Source organism: Rhinopithecus roxellana, chromosome 11 (assembly GCF_007565055.1).
Source record: "Rhinopithecus roxellana isolate Shanxi Qingling chromosome 11, ASM756505v1, whole genome shotgun sequence".
NCBI classification, from domain to species: Eukaryota; Metazoa; Chordata; class Mammalia; order Primates; family Cercopithecidae; genus Rhinopithecus; species Rhinopithecus roxellana.
In genome coordinates, this window is record NC_044559.1 from 29,311,312 (window position 1) to 29,337,311 (window position 26,000).

Below are 26,000 nucleotides of genomic sequence, written 5' to 3' on the forward strand. Positions count from 1 at the left end.
ATCACTTGAGGCCTACGCTGATAAAGGAAATTTCATCCGTTCAAAACGTGAAAGAAGCTTTCTGAGAAACTTCTTTCTGATCTGTGAGTTCATCTCACAGAGTTACAACCTCTGCCTCAAGAAGCAGTTTGCTAACACTCTTTTCGTGGAATCTGCAAAGTGATATTTGGGAGCCTATTGGGGCCCATGGTGATAAAGGAATATCCTCACATAATAACTAAAGAGAAGCTTTCTGAGAAACTGCATTGCCATGTGTGAATGCAACTCACAGAGTTACACGTTTCTCTTCAGTGATCAGTTTGTTAGCACAGTTTTCTGGAAATCTGCAATTAGATACTTCATAGCGCCATGAACATTACAGTGACAAAGGAAATATCCACAGATGAAAACTAGAAAGAAGCTTTCTTAGAAACTTCTTGGTGATGTGTGAATTCATCTCACAGAGTTACACTTATGTTTCGTGGAGCAGTCCATTAACACTGTCTTTGAGGAATCTGAGAAGGGCTTCTTTGGATCACATTGAGGCCTACGCTGATAAAGGAAATTTCATCCGTTCAAAACGTGAAAGAAGCTTTCTGAGAAACTTCTTTCTGATCTGTGAGTTCATCTCACAGAGTTACAACCTCTGCCTCAAGAAGCAGTTTGCTAACACTCTTTTCGTGGAATCTGCAAAGTGATATTTGGGAGCCTATTGGGGCCCATGGTGATAAAGGAATTATCCTCACATAATAACTAAAGAGAAGCTTTCTGAGAAACTGCATTGCCATGTGTGAATGCAACTCACAGAGTTACACGTTTCTCTTCAGTGATCAGTTTGTTAGCACAGTTTTCTGGAAATCTGCAATTAGATACTTCATAGCGCCATGAACATTACAGTGACAAAGGAAATATCCACAGATGAAAACTAGAAAGAAGCTTTCTTAGAAACTTCTTGGTGATGTGTGAATTCATCTCACAGAGTTACACTTATGTTTCGTGGAGCAGTCCATTAACACTGTCTTTGAGGAATCTGAGAAGGGCTTCTTTGGATCACATTGAGGCCTACGCTGATAAAGGAAATTTCATCCGTTCAAAACGTGAAAGAAGCTTTCTGAGAAACTTCTTTCTGATCTGTGAGTTCATCTCACAGAGTTACAACCTCTGCCTCAAGAAGCAGTTTGCTAACACTCTTTTCGTGGAATCTGCAAAGTGATATTTGGGAGCCTATTGGGGCCCATGGTGATAAGGAATTATCCTCACATAATAACTAAAGAGAAGCTTTCTGAGAAACTGCATTGCCATGTGTGAATGCAACTCACAGAGTTACACGTTTCTCTTCAGTGATCAGTTTGTTAGCACAGTTTTCTGGAAATCTGCAATTAGATACTTCATAGCGCCATGAACATTACAGTGACAAAGGAAATATCCACAGATGAAAACTAGAAAGAAGCTTTCTTAGAAACTTCTTGGTGATGTGTGAATTCATCTCACAGAGTTACACTTATGTTTCGTGGAGCAGTCCATTAACACTGTCTTTGAGGAATCTGAGAAGGGCTTCTTTGGATCACATTGAGGCCTACGCTGATAAAGGAAATTTCATCCGTTCAAAACGTGAAAGAAGCTTTCTGAGAAACTTCTTTCTGATCTGTGAGTTCATCTCACAGAGTTACAACCTCTGCCTCAAGAAGCAGTTTGCTAACACTCTTTTCGTGGAATCTGCAAAGTGATATTTGGGAGCCTATTGGGGCCCATGGTGATAAAGGAATTATCCTCACATAATAACTAAAGAGAAGCTTTCTGAGAAACTGCATTGCCATGTGTGAATGCAACTCACAGAGTTACACGTTTCTCTTCAGTGATCAGTTTGTTAGCACAGTTTTCTGGAAATCTGCAATTAGATACTTCATAGCGCCATGAACATTACAGTGACAAAGGAAATATCCACAGATGAAAACTAGAAAGAAGCTTTCTTAGAAACTTCTTGGTGATGTGTGAATTCATCTCACAGAGTTACACTTATGTTTCGTGGAGCAGTCCATTAACACTGTCTTTGGGGAAACTGAGAAGGGCTTCTTTGGATCACTTTGAGGCCTACGCTGATAAAGGAAATTTCATCCGTTCAAACGTGAAAGAAGCTTTCTGAGAAACTTCTTTCTGATCTGTGAGTTCATCTCACAGAGTTACAACCTCTGCCTCAAGAAGCAGTTTGCTAACACTCTTTTCGTGGAATCTGCAAAGTGATATTTGGGAGCCTATTGGGCCCATGGTGATAAAGGAATTATCCTCACATAATAACTAAAGAGAAGCTTTCTGAGAAACTGCATTGCCATGTGTGAATGCAACTCACAGAGTTACACGTTTCTCTTCAGTGATCAGTTTGTTAGCACAGTTTTCTGGAAATCTGCAATTAGATACTTCATAGCGCCATGAACATTACAGTGACAAAGGAAATATCCACAGATGAAAACTAGAAAGAAGCTTTCTTAGAAACTTCTTGGTGATGTGTGAATTCATCTCACAGAGTTACACTTATGTTTCGTGGAGCAGTCCATTAACACTGTCTTTGAGGAATCTGAGAAGGGCTTCTTTGGATCACATTGAGGCCTACGCTGATAAAGGAAATTTCATCCGTTCAAAACGTGAAAGAAGCTTTCTGAGAAACTTCTTTCTGATCTGTGAGTTCATCTCACAGAGTTACAACCTCTGCCTCAAGAAGCAGTTTGCTAACACTCTTTTCGTGGAATCTGCAAAGTGATATTTGGGAGCCTATTGGGGCCCATGGTGATAAAGGAATTATCCTCACATAATAACTAAAGAGAAGCTTTCTGAGAAACTGCATTGCCATGTGTGAATGCAACTCACAGAGTTACACGTTTCTCTTCAGTGATCAGTTTGTTAGCACAGTTTTCTGGAAATCTGCAATTAGATACTTCATAGCGCCATGAACATTACAGTGACAAAGGAAATATCCACAGATGAAAACTAGAAAGAAGCTTTCTTAGAAACTTCTTGGTGATGTGTGAATTCATCTCACAGAGTTACACTTATGTTTCGTGGAGCAGTCCATTAACACTGTCTTTGAGGGAATCTGAGAAGGGCTTCTTTGGATCACATTGAGGCCTACGCTGATAAAGGAAATTTCATCCGTTCAAAACGTGAAAGAAGCTTTCTGAGAAACTTCTTTCTGATCTGTGAGTTCATCTCACAGAGTTACAACCTCTGCCTCAAGAAGCAGTTTGCTAACACTCTTTTCGTGGAATCTGCAAAGTGATATTTGGGAGCCTATTGGGGCCCATGGTGATAAAGGAATTATCCTCACATAATAACTAAAGAGAAGCTTTCTGAGAAACTGCATTGCCATGTGTGAATGCAACTCACAGAGTTACACGTTTCTCTTCAGTGATCAGTTTGTTAGCACAGTTTTCTGGAAATCTGCAATTAGATACTTCATAGCGCCATGAACATTACAGTGACAAAGGAAATATCCACAGATGAAAACTAGAAAGAAGCTTTCTTAGAAACTTCTTGGTGATGTGTGAATTCATCTCACAGAGTTACACTTATGTTTCGTGGAGCAGTCCATTAACACTGTCTTTGAGGAATCTGAGAAGGGCTTCTTTGGATCACATTGAGGCCTACGCTGATAAAGGAAATTTCATCCGTTCAAAACGTGAAAGAAGCTTTCTGAGAAACTTCTTTCTGATCTGTGAGTTCATCTCACAGAGTTACAACCTCTGCCTCAAGAAGCAGTTTGCTAACACTCTTTTCGTGGAATCTGCAAAGTGATATTTGGGAGCCTATTGGGGCCCATGGTGATAAAGGAATTATCCTCACATAATAACTAAAGAGAAGCTTTCTGAGAAACTGCATTGCCATGTGTGAATGCAACTCACAGAGTTACACGTTTCTCTTCAGTGATCAGTTTGTTAGCACAGTTTTCTGGAAATCTGCAATTAGATACTTCATAGCGCCATGAACATTACAGTGACAAAGGAAATATCCACAGATGAAAACTAGAAAGAAGCTTTCTTAGAAACTTCTTGGTGATGTGTGAATTCATCTCACAGAGTTACACTTATGTTTCGTGGAGCAGTCCATTAACACTGTCTTTGAGGAATCTGAGAAGGGCTTCTTTGGATCACATTGAGGCCTACGCTGATAAAGGAAATTTCATCCGTTCAAAACGTGAAAGAAGCTTTCTGAGAAACTTCTTTCTGATCTGTGAGTTCATCTCACAGAGTTACAACCTCTGCCTCAAGAAGCAGTTTGCTAACACTCTTTTCGTGGAATCTGCAAAGTGATATTTGGGAGCCTATTGGGGCCCATGGTGATAAAGGAATTATCCTCACATAATAACTAAAGAGAAGCTTTCTGAGAAACTGCATTGCCATGTGTGAATGCAACTCACAGAGTTACACGTTTCTCTTCAGTGATCAGTTTGTTAGCACAGTTTTCTGGAAATCTGCAATTAGATACTTCATAGCGCCATGAACATTACAGTGACAAAGGAAATATCCACAGATGAAAACTAGAAAGAAGCTTTCTTAGAAACTTCTTGGTGATGTGTGAATTCATCTCACAGAGTTACACTTATGTTTCGTGGAGCAGTCCATTAACACTGTCTTTGAGGAATCTGAGAAGGGCTTCTTTGGATCACATTGAGGCCTACGCTGATAAAGGAAATTTCATCCGTTCAAAACGTGAAAGAAGCTTTCTGAGAAACTTCTTTCTGATCTGTGAGTTCATCTCACAGAGTTACAACCTCTGCCTCAAGAAGCAGTTTGCTAACACTCTTTTCGTGGAATCTGCAAAGTGATATTTGGGAGCCTATTGGGGCCCATGGTGATAAAGGAATTATCCTCACATAATAACTAAAGAGAAGCTTTCTGAGAAACTGCATTGCCATGTGTGAATGCAACTCACAGAGTTACACGTTTCTCTTCAGTGATCAGTTTGTTAGCACAGTTTTCTGGAAATCTGCAATTAGATACTTCATAGCGCCATGAACATTACAGTGACAAAGGAAATATCCACAGATGAAAACTAGAAAGAAGCTTTCTTAGAAACTTCTTGGTGATGTGTGAATTCATCTCACAGAGTTACACTTATGTTTCGTGGAGCAGTCCATTAACACTGTCTTTGAGGAATCTGAGAAGGGCTTCTTTGGATCACATTGAGGCCTACGCTGATAAAGGAAATTTCATCCGTTCAAAACGTGAAAGAAGCTTTCTGAGAAACTTCTTTCTGATCTGTGAGTTCATCTCACAGAGTTACAACCTCTGCCTCAAGAAGCAGTTTGCTAACACTCTTTTCGTGGAATCTGCAAAGTGATATTTGGGAGCCTATTGGGGCCCATGGTGATAAAGGAAATTATCCTCACATAATAACTAAAGAGAAGCTTTCTGAGAAACTGCATTGCCATGTGTGAATGCAACTCACAGAGTTACACGTTTCTCTTCAGTGATCAGTTTGTTAGCACAGTTTTCTGGAAATCTGCAATTAGATACTTCATAGCGCCATGAACATTACAGTGACAAAGGAAATATCCACAGATGAAAACTAGAAAGAAGCTTTCTTAGAAACTTCTTGGTGATGTGTGAATTCATCTCACAGAGTTACACTTATGTTTCGTGGAGCAGTCCATTAACACTGTCTTTGAGGAATCTGAGAAGGGCTTCTTTGGATCACATTGAGGCCTACGCTGATAAAGGAAATTTCATCCGTTCAAAACGTGAAAGAAGCTTTCTGAGAAACTTCTTTCTGATCTGTGAGTTCATCTCACAGAGTTACAACCTCTGCCTCAAGAAGCAGTTTGCTAACACTCTTTTCGTGGAATCTGCAAAGTGATATTTGGGAGCCTATTGGGGCCCATGGTGATAAAGGAATTATCCTCACATAATAACTAAAGAGAAGCTTTCTGAGAAACTGCATTGCCATGTGTGAATGCAACTCACAGAGTTACACGTTTCTCTTCAGTGATCAGTTTGTTAGCACAGTTTTCTGGAAATCTGCAATTAGATACTTCATAGCGCCATGAACATTACAGTGACAAAGGAAATATCCACAGATGAAAACTAGAAAGAAGCTTTCTTAGAAACTTCTTGGTGATGTGTGAATTCATCTCACAGAGTTACACTTATGTTTCGTGGAGCAGTCCATTAACACTGTCTTTGAGGAATCTGAGAAGGGCTTCTTTGGATCACATTGAGGCCTACGCTGATAAAGGAAATTTCATCCGTTCAAAACGTGAAAGAAGCTTTCTGAGAAACTTCTTTCTGATCTGTGAGTTCATCTCACAGAGTTACAACCTCTGCCTCAAGAAGCAGTTTGCTAACACTCTTTTCGTGGAATCTGCAAAGTGATATTTGGGAGCCTATTGGGGCCCATGGTGATAAAGGAATTATCCTCACATAATAACTAAAGAGAAGCTTTCTGAGAAACTGCATTGCCATGTGTGAATGCAACTCACAGAGTTACACGTTTCTCTTCAGTGATCAGTTTGTTAGCACAGTTTTCTGGAAATCTGCAATTAGATACTTCATAGCGCCATGAACATTACAGTGACAAAGGAAATATCCACAGATGAAAACTAGAAAGAAGCTTTCTTAGAAACTTCTTGGTGATGTGTGAATTCATCTCACAGAGTTACACTTATGTTTCGTGGAGCAGTCCATTAACACTGTCTTTGGGGAAACTGAGAAGGGCTTCTTTGGATCACTTTGAGGCCTACGCTGATAAAGGAAATTTCATCCGTTCAAAACGTGAAAGAAGCTTTCTGAGAAACTTCTTTCTGATCTGTGAGTTCATCTCACAGAGTTACAACCTCTGCCTCAAGAAGCAGTTTGCTAACACTCTTTTCGTGGAATCTGCAAAGTGATATTTGGGAGCCTATTGGGGCCCATGGTGATAAAGGAATTATCCTCACATAATAACTAAAGAGAAGCTTTCTGAGAAACTGCATTGCCATGTGTGAATGCAACTCACAGAGTTACACGTTTCTCTTCAGTGATCAGTTTGTTAGCACAGTTTTCTGGAAATCTGCAATTAGATACTTCATAGCGCCATGAACATTACAGTGACAAAGGAAATATCCACAGATGAAAACTAGAAAGAAGCTTTCTTAGAAACTTCTTGGTGATGTGTGAATTCATCTCACAGAGTTACACTTATGTTTCGTGGAGCAGTCCATTAACACTGTCTTTGAGGAATCTGAGAAGGGCTTCTTTGGATCACATTGAGGCCTACGCTGATAAAGGAAATTTCATCCGTTCAAAACGTGAAAGAAGCTTTCTGAGAAACTTCTTTCGGATCTGTGAGTTCATCTCACAGAGTTACAACCTCTGCCTCAAGAAGCAGTTTGCTAACACTCTTTTCGTGGAATCTGCAAAGTGATATTTGGGAGCCTATTGGGGCCCATGGTGATAAAGGAATTATCCTCACATAATAACTAAAGAGAAGCTTTCTGAGAAACTGCATTGCCATGTGTGAATGCAACTCACAGAGTTACACGTTTCTCTTCAGTGATCAGTTTGTTAGCACAGTTTTCTGGAAATCTGCAATTAGATACTTCATAGCGCCATGAACATTACAGTGACAAAGGAAATATCCACAGATGAAAACTAGAAAGAAGCTTTCTTAGAAACTTCTTGGTGATGTGTGAATTCATCTCACAGAGTTACACTTATGTTTCGTGGAGCAGTCCATTAACACTGTCTTTGAGGAATCTGAGAAGGGCTTCTTTGGATCACTTTGAGGCCTACGCTGATAAAGGAAATTTCATCCGTTCAAAACGTGAAAGAAGCTTTCTGAGAAACTTCTTTCTGATCTGTGAGTTCATCTCACAGAGTTACAACCTCTGCCTCAAGAAGCAGTTTGCTAACACTCTTTTCGTGGAATCTAGCAAAGTGATACTTGGGAGCCTATTGGGGCCCATGGTGATAAAGGAATGATCCTCACATAATAACTAAAGAGAAGCTTTCTGAGAAACTGCATTGCCATGTGTGAATGCAACTCACAGAGTTACACGTTTCTCTTCAGTGATCAGTTTGTTAGCACAGTTTTCTGGAAATCTGCAATTAGATACTTCATAGCGCCATGAACATTACCGTGACAAAGGAAATATCCACAGATGAAAACTAGAAAGAAGCTTTCTTAGAAACTTCTTGGTGATGTGTGAATTCATCTCACAGAGTTACACTTATGTTTCGTGGAGCAGTCCATTAACACTGTCTTTGGGGAAACTGAGAAGGGCTTCTTTGGATCACTTTGAGGCCTACGCTGATAAAGGAAATTTCATCCGTTCAAAACGTGAAAGAAGCTTTCTGAGAAACTTCTTTCTGATCTGTGAGTTCATCTCACAGAGTTACAACCTCTGCCTCAAGAACCAGTTTGCTAACACTCTTTTCGTGGAATCTGAAAAGTGATATTTGGGAGCCTATTGGGGCCCATGGTTATAAAGGAATTATCCTCACATAATAACTAAAGAGAAGCTTTCTGAGAAACTGCATTGCCATGTGTGAATGCAACTCACAGAGTTACACGTTTCTCTTCAGTGATCAGTTTGTTAGCACAGTTTTCTAAAAATCTGCAATTAGATGCTTCATAGCGCCATGAACATTACAGTGACAAAGGAAATATCCACAGATGAAAACTAGAAAGAAGCTTTCTTAGAAACTTCTTGGTGATGTGTGAATTCATCTCACAGAGTTACACTTATGTTTCGTGGATCTGTCCATTAACTCTTTCTTTGAGGAATCTGAGAAGGGCTTCTTTGGATCACATTGAGGCCTACGCTGATAAAGGAAATTTCATCCGTTCAAAACGTGAAAGAAGCTTTCTGAGAAACTTCTTTCTGATCTGTGAGTTCATCTCACAGAGTATACAACCTCTGCCGTCAAGAAGCAGTTTGCTAACACTCTTTTCGTGGACTCTGAAAGTGATATTTGGGAGCCTATTGGGGCCCATGTGTTTAAAGGGTTATCCTCACATAATAACTAAGAGAACTTTCTGAGAAACTGCATGCCATGTGTGAAGCAACTACAGCGTTCATCTCAGTGATCAGTTTAGCACGTTATCTGAACTGCATAGATTTCATAGCGCCATGGTACGTGCAAGGAATTCCCAGATAACACTTTCTCTTTGAGGTATCTGAGAAGGGCTTCGTCTTTGGATCAAATGGCTTCTTGGCCTACGCTGATAAAGGAAATTTCATCCGTTCAAAACGTGAAAGAAGCTTTCTGAGAAACTTCTTTCGATCTGTGAGTTCATCTCACAGAGTTAAACCTCTGCCTCAAGAAGCAGTTTGCTAACACTCTTTTCGTGGAATCTGCAAAGTGATATTTGGGAGCCTATGGGGCCCATGGTGATAAAGGAATTATCCTCACATAATAACTAAAGAGAAGCTTTCTGAGAAACTGCATTGCCATGTGTGAATGCAACTCACAGAGTTACACGTTTCTCTTCAGTGATCAGTTTGTTAGCACAGTTTTCTGGAAATCTGCAATTAGATACTTCATAGCGCCATGAACATTACAGTGACAAAGGAAATATCCACAGATGAAAACTAGAAAGAAGCTTTCTTAGAAACTTCTTGGGGATGTGTGAATTCATCTCACAGAGTTACACTTATGTTTCGTGGAGCAGTCCATTAACACTGTCTTTGGGGAAACTGAGAAGGGCTTCTTTGGATCACATTGAGGCCTACGCTGATAAAGGAAATTTCATCCGTTCAAAACGTGAAAGAAGCATTCTGAGAAACTTCTTTCTGATCTGTGAGTTCATCTCACAGAGTTACAACCTCTGCCTCAAGAAGTAGTTTGCTAACACTCTTTTCGTGGAATCTGCAATGTGATATTTGGGAGCCTATTGGGGCCCATGGTGATAAAGGAAATATCCTCCCATAATAACTAAAGAGAATCTTTCCGAGAAACTGCATTGCCATGTGTGAATGCAACTCACAGAGTTACACGTTTGTCTTCAGTGATCAGTTTGTTAGCACAGTTTTCTGGAAATCTGCAATTAGATACTTCATAGCGCCATGAACATTACAGTGACAAAGGAAATATCCACAGATGAAAACTAGAAAGAAGCTTTCGTAGAAACATCTTGGTGATGTGTGAATTCATCTCACAGAGTTACACTTATGTTTCGTGGAGCAGTCCATTAACACTGTCTTTGAGGAATCTGAGAAGGGCTTCTTTGGATCACATTGAGGCCTACGCTGATAAAGGAAATTTCATCCGTTCAAAACGTGAAAGAAGCTTTCTGAGAAACTTCTTTCGGATCTGTGAGTTCATCTCACAGTGATACAACCTCTGCCTCAAGAAGCAGTTTGCTAACAATCTTTTCGTGGAATCTGCAAAGTGATATTTGGGAGCCTATTGGGGCCCATGGTGATAAAGGAATTATCCTCACATAATAACTAAAGAGAAGCTTTCTGAGAAATTGCATTGCCATGTGTGAATGCAACTCACAGAGTTACACGTTTCTCTTCAGTGATCACTTTGTTAGCACAGTTTTCTGGAAATCTGCAATTAGATACTTCATAGCGCCATGAACATTACAGTGACAAAGGAAATATCCACAGATGACAACTAGAAAGAAGCTTTCTTAGAAACTTCTTGGTGATGTGTGAATTCATCTCACAGAGTTACACTTATGTTTCGTGGAGCAGTCCATTAACACTGTCTTTGGGGAAACTGAGAAGGGTTTTTTGGATCACCTTGAGACCTACGCTGATAAAGGAAATTTCATCCGATCAAAACGTGAAAGAAGCTTTCTGAGAAACTTCTTTCTGATCTGTGAGTTCATCTCACAGAGTTACAACCTCTGCCTCAAGAAGCAGTTTGCTAACACTCTTTTCGTGGAATCTGCAAAGTGATATTTGGGAGCCTATTGGGGCCCATGGTGATAAAGGAATTATCCTCACATAATAACTAAAGAGAAGCTTTCTGAGAAACTGCATTGCCATGTGTGAATACAACTCACAGAGTTACACGTTTCTCTTCAGTGATCAGTTTGTTAGCACAGTTTTCTAAAAATCTGCAATTAGATGCTTCATAGCGCCATGAACATTACAGTGACAAAGGAAATATCCACAGATGAAAACTAGAAAGAAGCTTTCTTAGAAACTTCTTGGTGATGTGTGAATTCATCTCACAGAGTTACACTTATGTTTCGTGGATCTGTCCATTAACTCTGTCTTTGAGGAATCTGAGAAGGGCTTCTTTGGATCACATTGAGGCCTACGCTGATAAAGGAAATTTCATCCGTTCAAAACGTGAAAGAAGCTTTCTGAGAAACTTCTTTCTGATCTGTGAGTTCATCTCACAGAGTTACAACCTCTGCCTCAAGAAGCAGTTTGCTAACACTCTTTTCGTGGAATCTGCAAAGTGATATTTGGGAGCCTATTGGGTCCCATGGTGATAAAGGAATTATCCTCACATAATAACTAAAGAGAAGCTTTCTGAGAAACTGCATGGCCATGTGTGAATTCATCTCACAGAGTTACACTAATGTTTCTTGGAGCAGTCCATTAACACTGTCTTTGAGGTATCTGAGAAGGGCTTCTTCGGATCACATTGTGGCCTACGCTGATAAAGGAAATTTCATCCGTTCAAAACGTGAAAGAAGCTTTCTGAGAAACTTCTTTCTGATCTGTGAGTTCATCTCACAGAGTTACAACCTCTGCCTCAAGAAGCAGTTTGCTAACACTCTTTTCGTGGAATCTGCAAAGTGATATTTGGGAGCCTATTGGGGCCCATGGTGATAAAGGAAATATCCTCACATAATAACTAAAGAGAAGCTTTCTGAGAAACTGCATTGCCATGTGTGAATGCAACTCACAGAGTTACACGTTTCTCTTCAGTGATCAGTTTGTTAGCACAGTTTTTTGGAAATCTGCAATTAGATACTTCATAGCGCCATGAACATTACAGTGACAAAGGAAATATCCACAGATGAAAACTAGAAAGAAGCTTTCTTAGAAACTTCTTGGTGATGTGTGAATTCATCTCACAGAGTTACACTTATGTTTCGTGGAGCAGTCCATTAACACTGTCTTTGGGGAAACTGAGAAGGGCTTCTTTGGATCACTTTGAGGCCTACGCTGATAAAGGAAATTTCATCCGTTCAAAACGTGAAAGAAGCTTTCTGAGAAACTTCTTTCTGATCTGTGAGTTCATCTCACAGAGTTACAACCTCTGCCTCAAGAAGTAGTTTGCTAACACTCTTTTCGTGGAATCTGCAATGTGATATTTGGGAGCCTATTGGAGCCCATGGTGATAAAGGAAATATCCTCCCATAATAACTAAAGAGAATCTTTCCGAGAAACTGCATTGCCATGTGTGAATGCAACTCACAGAGTTACACGTTTCTCTTCAGTGATCAGTTTGTTAGCACAGTTTTTTGGAAATCTGCAATTAGATGCTTCATAGCGCCATGAACATTACAGTGACAAAGGAAATATCCACAGATGAAAACAAGAAAGAAGCTTTCGTAGAAACTTCTTGGTGATGTGTGAATTCATCTCACAGAGTTACACTTATGTTTCGTGGAGCAGTCCATTAACACTGTCTTTGGGGAAACTGAGAAGGGCTTCTTTGGATCACTTTGAGGCCTACGCTGATAAAGGAAATTTCATCCGTTCAAAACGTGAAAGAAGCTTTCTGAGAAACTTCTTTCTGATCTGTGAGTTCATCTCACAGAGTTACAACCTCTGCCTCAAGAAGCAGTTTGCTAACACTCTTTTCGTGGAATCTGCAAAGTGATATTTGGGAGCCTATTGGAGCCCATGGTGATAAAGGAAATATCCTCCCATAATAACTAAAGAGAAGCTTTCCGAGAAACTGCATTGCCATGTGTGAATGCAACTCACAGAGTTACACGTTTCTCTTCAGTGATCAGTTTGTTAGCATAGTTTTCTGGAAATCTGCAATTAGATACTTCATAGCGCCATGAACATTACAGTGACAAAGGAAATATCCACAGATGAAAACTAGAAAGAAGCTTTCTTAGAAACTTCTTGGTGATGTGTGAATTCATCTCACAGAGTTACACTTATGTTTCGTGGAGCAGTCCATTAACACTGTCTTTGAGGAATCTGAGAAGGGCTTCTTTGGATCACATTGAGGCCTACGCTGATAAAGGAAATTTCATCCGTTCAAAACGAGAAAGAAGCTTTCTGAGAAACTTCTTTCTGATCTGTGAGTTCATCTCACAGAGTTACAACCTCTGCCTCAAGAAGCAGTTTGCTAACACTCTTTTCGTGGAATCTGCAAAGTGATATTTGGGAGCCTATTGGGGCCCATGGTGATAAAGGAATTATCCTCACATAATAACTAAAGAGAAGCTTTCTGAGAAACTGCATTGCCATGTGTGAATGCAACTCACAGAGTTACACGTTTCTCTTCAGTGATCAGTTTGTTAGCACAGTTTTCTGGAAATCTGCAATTAGATACTTCATAGCGCCATGAACATTACAGTGACAAAGGAAATATCCACAGATGAAAACTAGAAAGAAGCTTTCTTAGAAACTTCTTGGTGATGTGTGAATTCATCTCACAGAGTTACACTTATGTTTCGTGGAGCAGTCCATTAACACTGTCTTTGAGGAATCTGAGAAGGGCTTCTTTGGATCACATTGAGGCCTACGCTGATAAAGGAAATTTCATCCGTTCAAAACGTGAAAGAAGCTTTCTGAGAAACTTCTTTCTGATCTGTGAGTTCATCTCACAGAGTTACAACCTCTGCCTCAAGAAGCAGTTTGCTAACACTCTTTTCGTGGAATCTGCAAAGTGATATTTGGGAGCCTATTGGGGCCCATGGTGATAAAGGAATTATCCTCACATAATAACTAAAGAGAAGCTTTCTGAGAAACTGCATTGCCATGTGTGAATGCAACTCACAGAGTTACACGTTTCTCTTCAGTGATCAGTTTGTTAGCACAGTTTTCTGGAAATCTGCAATTAGATACTTCATAGCGCCATGAACATTACAGTGACAAAGGAAATATCCACAGATGACAACTAGAAAGAAGCTTTCTTAGAAACTTCTTGGTGATGTGTGAATTCATCTCACAGAGTTACACTTATGTTTCGTGGAGCAGTCCATTAACACTGTCTTTGGGGAAACTGAGAAGGGTTCTTTGGATCACCTTGAGACCTACGCTGATAAAGGAAATTTCATCCGTTCAAAACGTGAAAGAAGCTTTCTGAGAAACTTCTTTCTGATCTGTGAGTTCATCTCACAGAGTTACAACCTCTGCCTCAAGAAGCAGTTTGCTAACACTCTTTTCGTGGAATCTGCAAAGTGATATTTGGGAGCCTATTGGGGCCCATGGTGATAAAGGAATTATCCTCACATAATAACTAAAGAGAAGCTTTCTGAGAAACTGCATTGCCATGTGTGAATGCAACTCACAGAGTTACACGTTTCTCTTCAGTGATCAGTTTGTTAGCACAGTTTTCTGAAAATCTGCAATTAGATGCTTCATAGCGCCATGAACATTACAGTGACAAAGGAAATATCCACAGATGAAAACTAGAAAGAAGCTTTCTTAGAAACTTCTTGGTGATGTGTGAATTCATCTCACAGAGTTACACTTATGTTTCGTGGAGCAGTCCATTAACACTGTCTTTGAGGAATCTGAGAAGGGCTTCTTTGGATCACATTGAGGCCTACGCTGATAAAGGAAATTTCATCCGTTCAAAACGTGAAAGAAGCTTTCTGAGAAACTTCTTTCTGATCTGTGAGTTCATCTCACAGAGTTACAACCTCTGCCTCAAGAAGCAGTTTGCTAACACTCTTTTCGTGGAATCTGCAAAGTGATATTTGGGAGCCTATTGGGGCCCATGGTGATAAAGGAATTATCCTCACATAATAACTAAAGAGAAGCTTTCTGAGAAACTGCATTGCCATGTGTGAATGCAACTCACAGAGTTACACGTTTCTCTTCAGTGATCAGTTTGTTAGCACAGTTTTCTGGAAATCTGCAATTAGATACTTCATAGCGCCATGAACATTACAGTGACAAAGGAAATATCCACAGATGAAAACTAGAAAGAAGCTTTCTTAGAAACTTCTTGGTGATGTGTGAATTCATCTCACAGAGTTACACTTATGTTTCGTGGAGCAGTCCATTAACACTGTCTTTGAGGAATCTGAGAAGGGCTTCTTTGGATCACATTGAGGCCTACGCTGATAAAGGAAATTTCATCCGTTCAAAACGTGAAAGAAGCTTTCTGAGAAACTTCTTTCTGATCTGTGAGTTCATCTCACAGAGTTACAACCTCTGCCTCAAGAAGCAGTTTGCTAACACTCTTTTCGTGGAATCTGCAAAGTGATATTTGGGAGCCTATTGGGGCCCATGGTGATAAAGGAATTATCCTCACATAATAACTAAAGAGAAGCTTTCTGAGAAACTGCATTGCCATGTGTGAATGCAACTCACAGAGTTACACGTTTCTCTTCAGTGATCAGTTTGTTAGCACAGTTTTCTGGAAATCTGCAATTAGATACTTCATAGCGCCATGAACATTACAGTGACAAAGGAAATATCCACAGATGAAAACTAGAAAGAAGCTTTCTTAGAAACTTCTTGGTGATGTGTGAATTCATCTCACAGAGTTACACTTATGTTTCGTGGAGCAGTCCATTAACACTGTCTTTGAGGAATCTGAGAAGGGCTTCTTTGGATCACATTGAGGCCTACGCTGATAAAGGAAATTTCATCCGTTCAAAACGTGAAAGAAGCTTTCTGAGAAACTTCTTTCTGATCTGTGAGTTCATCTCACAGAGTTACAACCTCTGCCTCAAGAAGCAGTTTGCTAACACTCTTTTCGTGGAATCTGCAAAGTGATATTTGGGAGCCTATTGGGGCCCATGGTGATAAAGGAATTATCCTCACATAATAACTAAAGAGAAGCTTTCTGAGAAACTGCATTGCCATGTGTGAATGCAACTCACAGAGTTACACGTTTCTCTTCAGTGATCAGTTTGTTAGCACAGTTTTCTGGAAATCTGCAATTAGATACTTCATAGCGCCATGAACATTACAGTGACAAAGGAAATATCCACAGATGAAAACTAGAAAGAAGCTTTCTTAGAAACTTCTTGGTGATGTGTGAATTCATCTCACAGAGTTACACTTATGTTTCGTGGAGCAGTCCATTAACACTGTCTTTGAGGAATCTGAGAAGGGCTTCTTTGGATCACATTGAGGCCTACGCTGATAAAGGAAATTTCATCCGTTCAAAACGTGAAAGAAGCTTTCTGAGAAACTTCTTTCTGATCTGTGAGTTCATCTCACAGAGTTACAACCTCTGCCTCAAGAAGCAGTTTGCTAACACTCTTTTCGTGGAATCTGCAAAGTGATATTTGGGAGCCTATTGGGGCCCATGGTGATAAAGGAATTATCCTCACATAATAACTAAAGAGAAGCTTTCTGAGAAACTGCATTGCCATGTGTGAATGCAACTCACAGAGTTACACGTTTCTCTTCAGTGATCAGTTTGTTAGCACAGTTTTCTGGAAATCTGCAATTAGATACTTCATAGCGCCATGAACATTACAGTGACAAAGGAAATATCCACAGATGAAAACTAGAAAGAAGCTTTCTTAGAAACTTCTTGGTGATGTGTGAATTCATCTCACAGAGTTACACTTATGTTTCGTGGAGCAGTCCATTAACACTGTCTTTGAGGAATCTGAGAAGGGCTTCTTTGGATCACATTGAGGCCTACGCTGATAAAGGAAATTTCATCCGTTCAAAACGTGAAAGAAGCTTTCTGAGAAACTTCTTTCTGATCTGTGAGTTCATCTCACAGAGTTACAACCTCTGCCTCAAGAAGCAGTTTGCTAACACTCTTTTCGTGGAATCTGCAAAGTGATATTTGGGAGCCTATTGGGGCCCATGGTGATAAAGGAATTATCCTCACATAATAACTAAAGAGAAGCTTTCTGAGAAACTGCATTGCCATGTGTGAATGCAACTCACAGAGTTACACGTTTCTCTTCAGTGATCAGTTTGTTAGCACAGTTTTCTGGAAATCTGCAATTAGATACTTCATAGCGCCATGAACATTACAGTGACAAAGGAAATATCCACAGATGAAAACTAGAAAGAAGCTTTCTTAGAAACTTCTTGGTGATGTGTGAATTCATCTCACAGAGTTACACTTATGTTTCGTGGAGCAGTCCATTAACACTGTCTTTGAGGAATCTGAGAAGGGCTTCTTTGGATCACATTGAGGCCTACGCTGATAAAGGAAATTTCATCCGTTCAAAACGTGAAAGAAGCTTTCTGAGAAACTTCTTTCTGATCTGTGAGTTCATCTCACAGAGTTACAACCTCTGCCTCAAGAAGCAGTTTGCTAACACTCTTTTCGTGGAATCTGCAAAGTGATATTTGGGAGCCTATTGGGGCCCATGGTGATAAAGGAATTATCCTCACATAATAACTAAAGAGAAGCTTTCTGAGAAACTGCATTGCCATGTGTGAATGCAACTCACAGAGTTACACGTTTCTCTTCAGTGATCAGTTTGTTAGCACAGTTTTCTGGAAATCTGCAATTAGATACTTCATAGCGCCATGAACATTACAGTGACAAAGGAAATATCCACAGATGAAAACTAGAAAGAAGCTTTCTTAGAAACTTCTTGGTGATGTGTGAATTCATCTCACAGAGTTACACTTATGTTTCGTGGAGCAGTCCATTAACACTGTCTTTGAGGAATCTGAGAAGGGCTTCTTTGGATCACATTGAGGCCTACGCTGATAAAGGAAATTTCATCCGTTCAAAACGTGAAAGAAGCTTTCTGAGAAACTTCTTTCTGATCTGTGAGTTCATCTCACAGAGTTACAACCTCTGCCTCAAGAAGCAGTTTGCTAACACTCTTTTCGTGGAATCTGCAAAGTGATATTTGGGAGCCTATTGGGGCCCATGGTGATAAAGGAATTATCCTCACATAATAACTAAAGAGAAGCTTTCTGAGAAACTGCATTGCCATGTGTGAATGCAACTCACAGAGTTACACGTTTCTCTTCAGTGATCAGTTTGTTAGCACAGTTTTCTGGAAATCTGCAATTAGATACTTCATAGCGCCATGAACATTACAGTGACAAAGGAAATATCCACAGATGAAAACTAGAAAGAAGCTTTCTTAGAAACTTCTTGGTGATGTGTGAATTCATCTCACAGAGTTACACTTATGTTTCGTGGAGCAGTCCATTAACACTGTCTTTGAGGAATCTGAGAAGGGCTTCTTTGGATCACATTGAGGCCTACGCTGATAAAGGAAATTTCATCCGTTCAAAACGTGAAAGAAGCTTTCTGAGAAACTTCTTTCTGATCTGTGAGTTCATCTCACAGAGTTACAACCTCTGCCTCAAGAAGCAGTTTGCTAACACTCTTTTCGTGGAATCTGCAAAGTGATATTTGGGAGCCTATTGGGGCCCATGGTGATAAAGGAATTATCCTCACATAATAACTAAAGAGAAGCTTTCTGAGAAACTGCATTGCCATGTGTGAATGCAACTCACAGAGTTACACGTTTCTCTTCAGTGATCAGTTTGTTAGCACAGTTTTCTGGAAATCTGCAATTAGATACTTCATAGCGCCATGAACATTACAGTGACAAAGGAAATATCCACAGATGAAAACTAGAAAGAAGCTTTCTTAGAAACTTCTTGGTGATGTGTGAATTCATCTCACAGAGTTACACTTATGTTTCGTGGAGCAGTCCATTAACACTGTCTTTGGGGAAACTGAGAAGGGCTTCTTTGGATCACTTTGAGGCCTACGCTGATAAAGGAAATTTCATCCGTTCAAAACGTGAAAGAAGCTTTCTGAGAAACTTCTTTCTGATCTGTGAGTTCATCTCACAGAGTTACAACCTCTGCCTCAAGAAGCAGTTTGCTAACACTCTTTTCGTGGAATCTGCAAAGTGATATTTGGGAGCCTATTGGGGCCCATGGTGATAAAGGAAATATCCTCACATAATAACTAAAGAGAAGCTTTCTGAGAAACTGCATTGCCATGTGTGAATGCAACTCACAGAGTTACACGTTTCTCTTCAGTGATCAGTTTGTTAGCACAGTTTTCTGGAAATCTGCAATTAGATACTTCATAGCGCCATGAACATTACAGTGACAAAGGAAATATCCACAGATGAAAACTAGAAAGAAGCTTTCTTAGAAACTTCTTGGTGATGTGTGAATTCATCTCACAGAGTTACACTTATGTTTCGTGGAGCAGTCCATTAACACTGTCTTTGAGGAATCTGAGAAGGGCTTCTTTGGATCACATTGAGGCCTACGCTGATAAAGGAAATTTCATCCGTTCAAAACGTGAAAGAAGCTTTCTGAGAAACTTCTTTCTGATCTGTGAGTTCATCTCACAGAGTTACAACCTCTGCCTCAAGAAGCAGTTTGCTAACACTCTTTTCGTGGAATCTGCAAAGTGATATTTGGGAGCCTATTGGGGCCCATGGTGATAAAGGAATTATCCTCACATAATAACTAAAGAGAAGCTTTCTGAGAAACTGCATTGCCATGTGTGAATGCAACTCACAGAGTTACACGTTTCTCTTCAGTGATCAGTTTGTTAGCACAGTTTTCTGGAAATCTGCAATTAGATACTTCATAGCGCCATGAACATTACAGTGACAAAGGAAATATCCACAGATGAAAACTAGAAAGAAGCTTTCTTAGAAACTTCTTGGTGATGTGTGAATTCATCTCACAGAGTTACACTTATGTTTCGTGGAGCAGTCCATTAACACTGTCTTTGGGGAAACTGAGAAGGGCTTCTTTGGATCACTTTGAGGCCTACGCTGATAAAGGAAATTTCATCCGTTCAAAACGTGAAAGAAGCTTTCTGAGAAACTTCTTTCTGATCTGTGAGTTCATCTCACAGAGTTACAACCTCTGCCTCAAGAAGCAGTTTGCTAACACTCTTTTCGTGGAATCTGCAAAGTGATATTTGGGAGCCTATTGGGGCCCATGGTGATAAAGGAATTATCCTCACATAATAACTAAAGAGAAGCTTTCTGAGAAACTGCATTGCCATGTGTGAATGCAACTCACAGAGTTACACGTTTCTCTTCAGTGATCAGTTTGTTAGCACAGTTTTCTGGAAATCTGCAATTAGATACTTCATAGCGCCATGAACATTACAGTGACAAAGGAAATATCCACAGATGAAAACTAGAAAGAAGCTTTCTTAGAAACTTCTTGGTGATGTGTGAATTCATCTCACAGAGTTACACTTATGTTTCGTGGAGCAGTCCATTAACACTGTCTTTGAGGAATCTGAGAAGGGCTTCTTTGGATCACATTGAGGCCTACGCTGATAAAGGAAATTTCATCCGTTCAAAACGAGAAAGAAGCTTTCTGAGAAACTTCTTTCTGATCTGTGAGTTCATCTCACAGAGTTACAACCTCTGCCTCAAGAAGCAGTTTGCTAACACTCTTTTCGTGGAATCTGCAAAGTGATATTTGGGAGCCTATTGGGGCCCATGGTGATAAAGGAATTATCCTCACATAATAACTAAAGAGAAGCTTTCTGAGAAACTGCATTGCCATGTGTGAATGCAACTCACAGAGTTACACGTTTCTCTTCAGTGATCAGTTTGTTAGCACAGTTTTCTGGAAATCTGCAATTAGATACTTCATAGCGCCATGAACATTACAGTGACAAAGGAAATATCCACAGATGAAAACTAGAAAGAAGCTTTCTTAGAAACTTCTTGGTGATGTGTGAATTCATCTCACAGAGTTACACTTATGTTTCGTGGAGCAGTCCATTAACACTGTCTTTGAGGAATCTGAGAAGGGCTTCTTTGGATCACATTGAGGCCTACGCTGATAAAGGAAATTTCATCCGTTCAAAACGTGAAAGAAGCTTTCTGAGAAACTTCTTTCTGATCTGTGAGTTCATCTCACAGAGTTACAACCTCTGCCTCAAGAAGCAGTTTGCTAACACTCTTTTCGTGGAATCTGCAAAGTGATATTTGGGAGCCTATTGGGGCCCATGGTGATAAAGGAATTATCCTCACATAATAACTAAAGAGAAGCTTTCTGAGAAACTGCATTGCCATGTGTGAATGCAACTCACAGAGTTACACGTTTCTCTTCAGTGATCAGTTTGTTAGCACAGTTTTCTGGAAATCTGCAATTAGATACTTCATAGCGCCATGAACATTACAGTGACAAAGGAAATATCCACAGATGAAAACTAGAAAGAAGCTTTCTTAGAAACTTCTTGGTGATGTGTGAATTCATCTCACAGAGTTACACTTATGTTTCGTGGAGCAGTCCATTAACACTGTCTTTGAGGAATCTGAGAAGGGCTTCTTTGGATCACATTGAGGCCTACGCTGATAAAGGAAATTTCATCCGTTCAAAACGTGAAAGAAGCTTTCTGAGAAACTTCTTTCTGATCTGTGAGTTCATCTCACAGAGTTACAACCTCTGCCTCAAGAAGCAGTTTGCTAACACTCTTTTCGTGGAATCTGCAAAGTGATATTTGGGAGCCTATTGGGGCCCATGGTGATAAAGGAATTATCCTCACATAATAACTAAAGAGAAGCTTTCTGAGAAACTGCATTGCCATGTGTGAATGCAACTCACAGAGTTACACGTTTCTCTTCAGTGATCAGTTTGTTAGCACAGTTTTCTGGAAATCTGCAATTAGATACTTCATAGCGCCATGAACATTACAGTGACAAAGGAAATATCCACAGATGAAAACTAGAAAGAAGCTTTCTTAGAAACTTCTTGGTGATGTGTGAATTCATCTCACAGAGTTACACTTATGTTTCGTGGAGCAGTCCATTAACACTGTCTTTGGGGAATCTGAGAAGGGCTTCTTTGGATCACATTGAGGCCTACGCTGATAAAGGAAATTTCATCCGTTCAAAACGTGAAAGAAGCTTTCTGAGAAACTTCTTTCTGATCTGTGAGTTCATCTCACAGAGTTACAACCTCTGCCTCAAGAAGCAGTTTGCTAACACTCTTTTCGTGGAATCTGCAAAGTGATATTTGGGAGCCTATTGGGGCCCATGGTGATAAAGGAATTATCCTCACATAATAACTAAAGAGAAGCTTTCTGAGAAACTGCATTGCCATGTGTGAATGCAACTCACAGAGTTACACGTTTCTCTTCAGTGATCAGTTTGTTAGCACAGTTTTCTGGAAATCTGCAATTAGATACTTCATAGCGCCATGAACATTACAGTGACAAAGGAAATATCCACAGATGAAAACTAGAAAGAAGCTTTCTTAGAAACTTCTTGGTGATGTGTGAATTCATCTCACAGAGTTACACTTATGTTTCGTGGAGCAGTCCATTAACACTGTCTTTGGGGAAACTGAGAAGGGGTTCTTTGGATGAGCTTGAGGACTACGCTGATAAAGGAAATTTCATCCGTTCAAAACGTGAAAGAAGCTTTCTGAGAAACTTCTTTCTGATCTGTGAGTTCATCTCACAGAGTTACAACCTCTGCCTCAAGAAGCAGTTTGCTAACACTCTTTTCGTGGAATCTGCAAAGTGATATTTGGGAGCCTATTGGGGCCCATGGTGATAAAGGAATTATCCTCACATAATAACTAAAGAGAAGCTTTCTGAGAAACTGCATTGCCATGTGTGAATGCAACTCACAGAGTTACACGTTTCTCTTCAGTGATCAGTTTGTTAGCACAGTTTTCTGGAAATCTGCAATTAGATACTTCATAGCGCCATGAACATTACAGTGACAAAGGAAATATCCACAGATGAAAACTAGAAAGAAGCTTTCTTAGAAACTTCTTGGTGATGTGTGAATTCATCTCACAGAGTTACACTTATGTTTCGTGGAGCAGTCCATTAACACTGTCTTTGAGGAATCTGAGAAGGGCTTCTTTGGATCACATTGAGGCCTACGCTGATAAAGGAAATTTCATCCGTTCAAAACGTGAAAGAAGCTTTCTGAGAAACTTCTTTCTGATCTGTGAGTTCATCTCACAGAGTTACAACCTCTGCCTCAAGAAGCAGTTTGCTAACACTCTTTTCGTGGAATCTGCAAAGTGATATTTGGGAGCCTATTGGGGCCCATGGTGATAAAGGAATTATCCTCACATAATAACTAAAGAGAAGCTTTCTGAGAAACTGCATTGCCATGTGTGAATGCAACTCACAGAGTTACACGTTTCTATTCAGTGATCAGTTTGTTAGCACAGTTTTCTGGAAAATCTGCAATTAGATACTTCATAGCGCCATGAACATTACAGTGACAAAGGAAATATCCACAGATGAAAACTAGAAAGAAGCTTTCTTAGAAACTTCTTGGTGATGTGTGAATTCATCTCACAGAGTTACACTTATGTTTCGTGGAGCAGTCCATTAACACTGTCTTTGAGGAATCTGAGAAGGGCTTCTTTGGATCACATTGAGGCCTACGCTGATAAAGGAAATTTCATCCGTTCAAAACGAGAAAGAAGCTTTCTGAGAAACTTCTTTCTGATCTGTGAGTTCATCTCACAGAGTTACAACCTCTGCCTCAAGAAGCAGTTTGCTAACACTCTTTTCGTGGAATCTGCAAAGTGATATTTGGGAGCCTATTGGGGCCCATGGTGATAAAGGAATTATCCTCACATAATAACTAAAGAGAAGCTTTCTGAGAAACTGCATTGCCATGTGTGAATGCAACTCACAGAGTTACACGTTTCTCTTCAGTGATCAGTTTGTTAGCACAGTTTTCTGGAAATCTGCAATTAGATACTTCATAGCGCCATGAACATTACAGTGACAAAGGAAATATCCACAGATGAAAACTAGAAAGAAGCTTTCTTAGAAACTTCTTGGTGATGTGTGAATTCATCTCACAGAGTTACACTTATGTTTCGTGGAGCAGTCCATTAACACTGTCTTTGGGGAAATCTGAGAAGGGCTTCTTTGGATCACTTGAGGCCTACGCTGATAAAGGAAATTTCATCCGTTCAAAACGTGAAAGAAGCTTTCTGAGAAACTTCTTTCTGATCTGTGAGTTCATCTCACAGAGTTACAACCTCTGCCTCAAGAAGCAGTTTGCTAACACTCTTTTCGTGGAATCTGCAAAGTGATATTTGGGAGCCTATTGGGGCCCATGGTGATAAAGGAATTATCCTCACATAATAACTAAAGAGAAGCTTTCTGAGAAACTGCATTGCCATGTGTGAATGCAACTCACAGAGTTACACGTTTCTCTTCAGTGATCAGTTTGTTAGCACAGTTTTCTGGAAATCTGCAATTAGATACTTCATAGCGCCATGAACATTACAGTGACAAAGGAAATATCCACAGATGAAAACTAGAAAGAAGCTTTCTTAGAAACTTCTTGGTGATGTGTGAATTCATCTCACAGAGTTACACTTATGTTTCGTGGAGCAGTCCATTAACACTGTCTTTGAGGAATCTGAGAAGGGCTTCTTTGGATCACATTGAGGCCTACGCTGATAAAGGAAATTTCATCCGTTCAAAACGTGAAAGAAGCTTTCTGAGAAACTTCTTTCTGATCTGTGAGTTCATCTCACAGAGTTACAACCTCTGCCTCAAGAAGCAGTTTGCTAACACTCTTTTCGTGGAATCTGCAAAGTGATATTTGGGAGCCTATTGGGGCCCATGGTGATAAAGGAATTATCCTCACATAATAACTAAAGAGAAGCTTTCTGAGAAACTGCATTGCCATGTGTGAATGCAACTCACAGAGTTACACGTTTCTCTTCAGTGATCAGTTTGTTAGCACAGTTTTCTGGAAATCTGCAATTAGATACTTCATAGCGCCATGAACATTACAGTGACAAAGGAAATATCCACAGATGAAAACTAGAAAGAAGCTTTCTTAGAAACTTCTTGGTGATGTGTGAATTCATCTCACAGAGTTACACTTATGTTTCGTGGAGCAGTCCATTAACACTGTCTTTGGGGAAACTGAGAAGGGCTTCTTTGGATCACTTTGAGGCCTACGCTGATAAAGGAAATTTCATCCGTTCAAAACGTGAAAGAAGCTTTCTGAGAAACTTCTTTCTGATCTGTGAGTTCATCTCACAGAGTTACAACCTCTGCCTCAAGAAGCAGTTTGCTAACACTCTTTTCGTGGAATCTGCAAAGTGATATTTGGGAGCCTATTGGGGCCCATGGTGATAAAGGAATTATCCTCACATAATAACTAAAGAGAAGCTTTCTGAGAAACTGCATTGCCATGTGTGAATGCAACTCACAGAGTTACACGTTTCTCTTCAGTGATCAGTTTGTTAGCACAGTTTTCTGGAAATCTGCAATTAGATACTTCATAGCGCCATGAACATTACAGTGACAAAGGAAATATCCACAGATGAAAACTAGAAAGAAGCTTTCTTAGAAACTTCTTGGTGATGTGTGAATTCATCTCACAGAGTTACACTTATGTTTCGTGGAGCAGTCCATTAACACTGTCTTTGAGGAATCTGAGAAGGGCTTCTTTGGATCACATTGAGGCCTACGCTGATAAAGGAAATTTCATCCGTTCAAAACGATGAAAGAAGCTTTCTGAGAAACTTCTTTCTGATCTGTGAGTTCATCTCACAGAGTTACAACCTCTGCCTCAAGAAGCAGTTTGCTAACACTCTTTTCGTGGAATCTGCAAAGTGATATTTGGGAGCCTATTGGGGCCCATGGTGATAAAGGAATTATCCTCACATAATAACTAAAGAGAAGCTTTCTGAGAAACTGCATTGCCATGTGAGAATGCAACTCACAGAGTTACACGTTTCTCTTCAGTGATCAGTTTGTTAGCTCAGTTTTCTGGAAATCTGCAATTAGATACTTCATAGCGCCATGAACATTACAGTGACAAAGGAAATATCCACAGATGAAAACTAGAAAGAAGCTTTCTTAGAAACTTCTTGGTGATGTGTGAATTCATCTCACAGAGTTACACTTATGTTTCGTGGAGCTGTCCATTAACTCTGTCTTTGAGGAATCTGAGAAGGGCTTCTTTGGATCACATTGAGGCCTACGCTGATAAAG